The sequence below is a fragment of the Penaeus vannamei genome, chromosome 29 (genome assembly GCF_042767895.1).
Source record: "Penaeus vannamei isolate JL-2024 chromosome 29, ASM4276789v1, whole genome shotgun sequence".
In the NCBI taxonomy this organism is placed as follows: domain Eukaryota; kingdom Metazoa; phylum Arthropoda; class Malacostraca; order Decapoda; family Penaeidae; genus Penaeus; species Penaeus vannamei.
Window position 1 is genome coordinate 28653906 of NC_091577.1, and position 7893 is coordinate 28661798.

Here is a 7893-nt window from a genome sequence, read left to right on the forward strand (position 1 = left end):
TTAAGTCAGCAAGATGTCACGTCAGTATTGTGATACAATTAACTCGGAAAGAGGAAAATCTGTCTTTTATTTGCATTATCTATATACAATGCTTCTGAAAATGTGGAAAAAGAAATGATGATTGTATAAAATGAGAAGCAGAAGAAGAAGAGATGACTGTATAAAATGAGAAGCAGAAGAAGAAGACAAAGAAGAAAAGGAATGATGCTTGCTTTCTTTTAAGGGGCATGATCATAATTCGCATCCCACCTTATTTATAACTACCTTCCTCTCTACAGGGAATCTTCTACAGTGCAACACAAAACGCCAGCCGTCAAAATGAGAGAGAGAGAGAGAGAGAGAGAGAGAGAGAGAGAGAGAGAGAGAGAGAGCAGAGAGAGAGAGAAGAAGAAAGAAGAAGAGAGAAAGGAAAGAAGAAGAAAGAAGAAAGAAGAAAGAAAGAAAGAAGAAAAAGCCTGAGAGAGAGAGAGAAGAGAGAGAGAGAGAGAGAGTGAGAGAGAGAGAGAGAGAGAGAGAGAGAGAGAGAGAGAGAGAGAGAGAGAGAGAGAGAGAGAGAGAGAGAGAGAGAGAGAGAAACAGAAGAGAAACAGAGAGAGAGAGAGAGAGAAACAGAGGAGAGGAGAGAGAGAGAAAGAGAAAGAGAGAGAGAACAGAGAGCACACAGAGAGAGAGAGAAACAGAGAGAGAGAGAGAGAGATAGAGAAACAGAGAGAGAGAGAAGAAGAGAGAGAAACAGAGAGAGAGAGAGAGACACCTGAAACAGAGAGAGAGAGAGAGAGAGAGAGAAGAAGACAGAGAGAGAGGGCAGAGAGAAACAGGGCAGAGAGAGAGAGAGAGAAACCTAGAGAAGAGAGAGGCAGAGACATTTACAGAAACAGAGAGACAGAGAGACAGAGAGATAGAGAGACAGAGAGACCAGCTTGGGTAATAACGTATTTTGAATTACGTGGTCCCGGGACTGACACGTATTCACCAGGGAAAAACCGCATTCGTAGATTCTATTTTCATAACCAATTTTCACCTTAATTTACTCTATTAGAATATCACATCATACTGTAAATAATAAAATGTGTACGAAGATATTTTTTTCGAGTGAAGAAAAGAAAAACTTAATTTTAGTTTATACTCAAATTCTCCGGGCAGTGGCGTGGGAGACAACCGTCACACATCGTTCTCTCTCTCTCTCTCTCTCTCTCTCTCTCTCTCTCTCTCTCTCTCTCTCTCTCTCTCTCTCTCTCTCTCTCTCTCTCTCTCTCTCTCCCTCTCTCTCTCTCTCTCTCTCTGTCTATCCGTCTATCTATCTATATCTATCTATCTATCTATCTATCTATATATCAGTCTGTCTGTCTGTCTGTCTATCTATCTATCTATGTCTATCTATCTATATCTATCTATCTATCTATCTATCTATCTATCTATCTATCTATCTATCTATCTATCTATCTATCTATCTATCTATCTATCTATCTATCTATTTATCTATCTATAACCTAGGCGAGAAAAGATCTTGTGAGAGCAGCTACTAAATGTGCAGAGTCGTGTCGAGGAGGAACCGGCCAAGGTCTGTACAAGTATTACTTATATAGGCCTTGAAACCGGCCTGACGAGGAAGGCTAGATCAGTAGCATTTCGAGGAGGTATCATGGCGTCTGATTCTATTTTTGGAAAAACAAAAACAAAAGCATATGAGGTTTATTTTGATGACGTCACAAATGTTACGGATGTTTTGTGAATATGGTCGATCATTTCGGTCTCTTCAATTTTCAAAAAGGATGGAAAAGAATGGTTTTAATGGTTATATTTTCATTGAACGATCATCAAAACAGACGCCATGACACCTTCTCGAGTTGCTACTGATCTAGCCTTCCCCTACGACGCTCTGGAAGGACGCCATGACCTTTGCTCTGAGCCGGGAGGTCATACGAAGTGAGTTCTCCCCCCCCCCCCATTAGTGTTGAATGTAAGATTTCAGTTATAATGATAGACCATTGAAGCGTTTGGCTTATCTTGCGTTGTCAAAGTTCACGTTAATTTTAAGTAGAGTGTAAACGGTGGTATTAGTGAGAGAGGAACAAGGCGCTGGGTAATCTCCTCAGTTTGTTTTGATTAATGTCTGACCAGCTGTGATATTTTTGGATTCTCTTTGTTTTTCCTCTGTTTGTTTTGATTAATGTCTGACCAGCTGTGATATTTTTGGATTCTCTTTGTTTTTCCTCTGTTTGTTTTGAGTAATGTCTGACCAGCTGTGATATTTTTCGATTCTCTTTGTTTTTCCTCTGTTTGTTTTGAGTAATGTCTGACCAGCTGTGATATTTATTGGATTCGCTTTGTTTTCCATTACTATGTTTTAAACTTAGTAGTAATTCTTAGTATGCCCATTGAGGGAGAATTAAAATTATTATTATTTGGGGGGGTGACTGATAATGATATATCTTAACCATTTTGTTTGTTACAATGAATAGATTTATCATTTTTTTAGTGAGTAGTTTGTCTCCCCCTATGCCTATTCACTGGGGAATAAGAGCGTTTTTTTTTTAAGAAATCGGGCCTTAGGAATTCCAGGGGAGTGCCCCAGGTGGAGATGGCTATCAATTTTATCAATAATTGTTTTATTTATTATTTGGTACCATGAATCAATGGTTTAGTTAATTACAATTTATATTTACTTTTGTTTAAACAACAATATACACAAGAGCCGCAAGTAAGGTGCTACAAATAAACAGAGGGAGATGGAGACGGAGAGAGAAAAAGAAGGAAAGAGAAAGAGAAACAGAGGAGAGCGATAGCAAGAATGAGAGAGAGAGAGAGAGAGAGAGAGAGAGAGAGATGAGAGAGAGAGAGGAGAGAGAGAGAGAGAGAGAAGAGAGAGAGAGAGAGAGAGAGAGAGAGAGAGAGGAGAGAGAGAGAGAATAAAAAAATAAAGGAAGAGAGAGAGAGAGAGAGAGAATGAGAAAAAAAGAAAGAAAAAGGGAAGAGAGTGAGAGAGAGAGAGATAGAAAGAGAGTGATGCTATTCCGCAGTCTACTATTTCAAAGTTCAAACACAGGCAAATAATTTAACAGCATTTAACACTGAACCAACACGAACTACTTCTTTCTCTACAAACTGGAAATTCGCTTTAAAAAAAAAAGGTTTGAACTGTCACACCTTAGGAGACAAGTTTTCTTATTCTTTATTTATTTATCTTTTTTAATTGTCATTTTAAGGGGAGAATGGAAAATGAGAAAATGGTTAATTCTAAAGCAAGAGCCTTAGGGAGGGCTATCTGACAGACAGACAGAAACAGATACTGATAGACAGCAAATATAAAAACATACATACCCAGACAGACAGACAGACAGGAAGACAGAGACAGGTCGGTAGGCAGTTAGATTGGCAAGCAAGCAGACAGAGAGCCAAACAGACAAACAAAGAGATATATGTAAACAGACAGGTAGACAAAGAGGCAAACTGACAGAGAAAGAGCGAATGAAAGCGAAAGAGAAAGGTAGAGAGAGAGAGAGAGAGAGAGAGAGAGAGAGAGAGAGAGATAGAGAAATAGAAAGAGAGAGAGAGAGAGAGAGAGAGAGAGAGAGAGAGAGAGAACGAAAAAGAAACAGAAAAAGAATTAAAGAAAAAGAAGAAGACAAAGACAAAGAAAAAGACAAAGACAAAGACAAAAGACAAAAAGAAAGAGAAAGAGAAAGACAAAAAGAAAAAGAAAGAGAAAGAAAATAGAGAAAGAAAGAGAGAGAGGGAGAGAGAGAGAAAGAAAAAGAAAAAGACAAAGACAAAGACAAAGACAAAGACAAAGACAAAGAGAAAAAGAGAGAGAAAGAGAAAATAAAGAGAAAGAGAGAGAAAGAGAAAGAGAAAAAGAAAGAGAAAGAGAGAGAGAGAGACTCCACGTGTGTCTTATCGCCGTGCGTGACTTAACCTATCACACAATTGCCCGATGATCGATCAGCTGACTCTGCAAAACACTTTTTTTTTTCTTTATAAACACGAAAATAGACAAACTCACATAAATCGTGTCTGGACGAATTTTTTCGTGAAGAATAGAATGCTAGGACTATATTAGTACGTCTTTTCTATATATATAAAAAATATGGTGCTAGAAATAGATGAATTGATATATATTTATATAAACGATACACTTCAAGTAATTTTCTTAAGATAAAGAGATAAAGCAGAAAAAAGAGGTTAGTGAATATCTTTATATAAAGATACAATTTGAGTGCATTTCTTAAAGATAAAAAGATAGGATGCAAAAATTAGATAAATATCTTTACATAAACTATACAGTTGAAGTGCATTTCTTAAAATAGGAGATAAGAATGCTTGAAATAGATAAATAGACATCTTAACGTAAACGTTACATTCTAAATATGTTTATATAGATTTTTGAGAAGTGTATAGTCTTTATTCAGTCAAAAACGTTACCAATTATATATTCCTTTTGTTGTTATCTGTAGTGCATCTTTATCGTTTATGAATAGTACACAGACACGCACGCGCTAACCTATTTTTTGTTTTTTGTATTGATATAATGGCTTAATCTTTTACTCTATCATTTTCAATCAATTAATCAATTTAGTTTTTAACTTCGGTTTGGTGTTGGTTTTTCTCTTTTTTATGACTTAATTTTGTATTCTTAATTTTTTTGTTAATTTTCTTTCTTTTTTAAATCGTTTTTTTATTGTTTCGTTATGTACATGAATATATAGATATATATTTTTTCTTTTCTTTTTCTTTCTTTTCTTCTTTCTTTCTTTCTTTCTTTCTTTTCCTTTTCTTTCTCTTTTCTTCTTCTTTCTTTCTTTCTTATTTCTTTTTTTTTTCTTTTTTTTTACTAATAGCGAAATACATTATATCTCAAATTCATCTGGAAAGAAAAGAGAGAGGGAGAGACGAATGAGATAAACATGCAAACAAAAGATAGATAAGTGAATTCAGACAGACAGACAGATAGATGGTTAATGAAGATAACTAGATAGATAGTGAGCGAATGAGTTATTAAGAAAAATGGAATAAAAAAGCAAAAACTTAGAAGAAAGAGAACAAGTCAAGCAAATAGATGAATAAATAAGAAGGAAAATAAAAAAGAAAAAAAAAACAAAAAAGAAAAAAATAAATAAGCGAATAGATAAATAAGATAAGAAATGGACAAAACAAAGCAAAAAAAAAAAAAGTAATAAATAATTATAATGAATAAAAAATAAACGAATAGGATTTTAGAAAAATAAAATAAAATAAAAAGGACAAACATAGCAAAATCGGAAAGAACAAATAGACAAATTAGTCAATAAATAAATAACAGCATATAACGCCTCATAAAACGCAGACGGAATAAGAGAGAAAAAACCCCGGATGAGGACTTCCAGAAGTTTCATAAGTAATAAATAAAGTTTGGTTCTCTTAAAAAAAAAAAAAGTAATAAATGAAGTTTGGTTCTCTTAAAAAAATAATAATAATAAAAGTAATAAATGAAGTTTGGTTCGCTTAAAAAATAATAATAATAAAAGTAATAAATGAAGTTTGGTTCTCATTAAAAAAATAAAAGTAATAAATGAAGTTTGGTTCTCATTAAAAAAAATAATAAAAGTAATAAATGAAGTTTGGTTCTCATAAAAAAAAGTAATAAATGAAGTTTTGTTCGCTTAAAAAAAAAAAAAAAAAAAAAAAGAACCCGAACGCCGCGCTTCACGAAAACTTCGAGAAGCTTCGATGACAGAGAAAATTAGATTCATAGCGCGGGTGTCTGGAAATTTCGAAATTTATGGGGATATATATTTTTTTCTTACTCAAACTCTTTTATTATTATTATTGTTTTTTTTTCTTTTTTTTTCTTTTTTTACTCTGTCTGTCTGTCTGTTTGTCTCTCCCTCTTTCTGTATGTCTGTCTGTCTGTCTGTCTCTCTTTCTCTCTTTTACTCTCACTCTCTCTCCTTTTACTCTCTATCTCTCTCCTTTTACTCTCTCTCTCTCTCTCTCTCTCTCTCTCTCTCTCTCTCTCTCTTTCTCCCCTCCCTTTCTCCCTCCCTCCCTCCCTCCTCCCTCTCTCTCTCTCTCTCTCTCTCTCTCTCTCTCTCTCTCTCTCTCTCTCTCTCCCTCCCCCTCCTCTCTCTCTCTCTCTCTCTCTCTCTCTCTCTCTCCTCTCTCTCTCTCTCTCTCTCTCTCTCTCTCTCTCTCTCTCTCTCTCTCTCTTCCGTCTCCGTCTGTGATGATTAATGATGATGATGATGATAGCATTAGTCTAATGATGATAATGACGACAAGAAAGGCCGTAAGGATGATGCTGAGGATGAGGATAATAATAATGATGATAGTAATGATAGTAATGATCATGACAATAATAGGAATGATAATAAAAATGATGGTGATATTGATAATGATAATGATTATAACCATAATGATAATAATGATAATGATATTTATGACATTGATAAAGATAATGGTGATGATAGTAATGATAACAATAGTATTGCTGATAATTATTATTGTAATGATAACAATGATAATAGTGATAAAGATAATAACTGTAATAGTTATAATACTTTAGTGATGATGATAATGATGATGTCATTGATAATAATAATAAGGATCATAATCATAATAAACAATAGTGATGAGGATCATAATCAAAATTATAATAGCGATAATGATGATGATGATAATTATAATATTATAAATAATAATATCAGTAGTAATAATGATCAAAATAATAGTGATATTAATAACAGCGTAATAACAATAACGATAATGATGATAATAATAATGATCATAGTAATAATGAAAATGACAAAAGTATGAGTGACAATGATGAAAAAAATGATAATTATCATAACAATAATGATGCCAAAAACACGATAATGATAACAATAATAATAGTGATAATAATGATAATGATAATGACGATGATGATAAAGATATTACAAATAATAACCATATCAATAATAGCAATAATAAGTGATAACTATAAAAAAACTAAAGTAAAAAAAATCAAATTAAGAAAAGCAGAGAAAGAAAGGCGCCAGAATTTAAAGGGAAACCGGGCCCTTGAGTCGCCCTTCCCGAGTACTGAACTTTGTAAGCGATAAAACATGCACGAGGCGAGAAGCGTGGAGGCAGTCACTTTATTTTTGAGGACGGCTCTGAACTGCGACTTGTATTTTCTTTCTTTTTGGCTTTTCTTTCTCTCTGTCTCTCTCTCTGTCTCTGTCTCTGTCTCTCTCTCTCCTCTCTCGCTCTCTCTGTCTCTGTTTCTCTCTCTCTCTCTCTCCATTTTTTTCTTTCATTTTTCTTTCTTTGCTTATTTATATAATTCTATGCTTTATTGTCTTTCCTTCGTCTCGTTCCGTTGTTTTCTTTATGACTATTATTATTGGAGACAAAAAGAGAGAGAGAGAGAAATCTTCGAAGAAGGTCGATAGTCGACTCATTTGTTAACATATTCCACTAAAGCCACTCTTAATCCTATACGTTACCTATGTATATATATATATATATATATATATATATATATATATATATATATATATATATATATATATATAAATTACCTTTATCTACTTTAGTCTTCCCAAAAATCCACATTCTCTAGAACACCACCTCGGTTCACCTTCAAAATCTCCCTAATAATAATGATATTAATAATGGTAATGAGAATAGTAATTATGTTTATAGTGTTAACGATGATAAGAATGATAGAAATGATAATATGAATGAATGATAATAATAATATGGATGAAAATCATGATAATGGTTATAACAATGCACTGTAGTAAAATGTACTTCTGCATTCTAATTTATATGAAATTTTAACGAAAAACGCATTTATCAAATGTTCATTCCTTAGATACACGATGTGAGCGATTTTACCACATACGTACCATAGTTTCAATAGAAATACAT